The following is a 1,006-nucleotide window of genomic DNA, read 5'->3' as shown; positions in this document are numbered from 1 at the left end:
GCTAAACTGTACCTTAAGGCTAAAATTAGAAACTAGCTGACATTAGTTAGCTAAACTGTACCTTAAGGCTAAAGTTAGAAACACAAAACATTAGTTAGCTAAACTGTAAACTTAAGGCTAAAGTTAGAAACTAGCTGACATTAGTTAGCTAAACTGTACCTTAAGGCTAAAATTAGAAACTAGCTGACATTAGTTAGCTAAACTGTAAACCTAAGGCTAAAGTTAGAAACACAAAACGTTAGTTAGCTAAACTGTAAACCTAAGGCTAAAGTTAGAAACACAAAACGTTAGTTAGCTAAACTGTAAACTTAAGGCTAAAGTTAGAAACTAGCTAATAGTCTTCATCCACAGATACCTGACACAGGTAAGAAAGCAAAGCGTATCAAACAAGCTAGATAGTTAGCTACTGCTACTACCAACAATATCTACTCTTCCTCAGTGAACAGAGACTTAATGAAGGAGCCACTGATGGAGAGAGTGACGCAGCCAGACGAGACGTTCAGGCAACGTCAGGTAAGGAAATGGTACGGTCCAATTTAGGGGTGTCTGAAATCGTATTATTAAAAGATTCTCCCGGACATTTATATGGGAAATTAATTGTAGTAATAAGTAAGAAGGATATAAATGTTTCAACCCCCCTAAACTGTTGTTTTTGCCTCAATCATACCTCTTATCCTCCCAGCCCCCATATTTCTATGTTGAGCTGTATAATGCCTGTCTCTTATACACATCTGTGACTAGATAAAAGTCCATTTTGATCTTCTGTCAGGAAAACGCAACGCTGACACATGTGAATAGGGGAAATGATGTCATTGACAGGAGACCAAATGACACAGACCCTTTGTTAGAGCCATTTGTATTTGTGTGTGTGTTTGAGTAATGCACTGGTTGCCACAGTAGGTGGCGTATTGAATGGCAACACATGAAATGTACAAGTAGAAGAGGAGGCAATTACTCCTCAGGTGTGTTGCTTACCGGGGAGAAGCACACAGTTTTTGACCGTCGC

General features: G+C 38.9%; 2 protein-coding genes across 2 annotated transcripts in view; both read right to left on the bottom strand.

Moving 5' to 3' along the window:
• The window catches only part of LOC147817491 (uncharacterized), a 75,376-nt gene that overhangs the window by 46,679 nt on the left and 27,691 nt on the right, over positions 1 to 1,006 (bottom strand).
• LOC111645428 (GTPase IMAP family member 8-like) overlaps positions 1 to 1,006 on the bottom strand; it is a gene marked incomplete at its 3' end in the record, with an annotated part of 61,805 nt that overhangs the window by 33,693 nt on the left and 27,106 nt on the right. The gene's annotated exons all lie outside the window — the stretch shown is intronic.

This window comes from Seriola lalandi, unplaced genomic scaffold, assembly GCF_002814215.2.
Source record: "Seriola lalandi dorsalis isolate HSWRI2012SDOR001 ecotype SW California unplaced genomic scaffold, Sedor1 jcf7180002054951, whole genome shotgun sequence".
Taxonomy (NCBI): Eukaryota; Metazoa; Chordata; class Actinopteri; order Carangiformes; family Carangidae; genus Seriola; species Seriola lalandi.
Note: the sequence above shows the minus strand (reverse complement) of the source record. Positions and strands in the feature narration are given on the sequence as shown.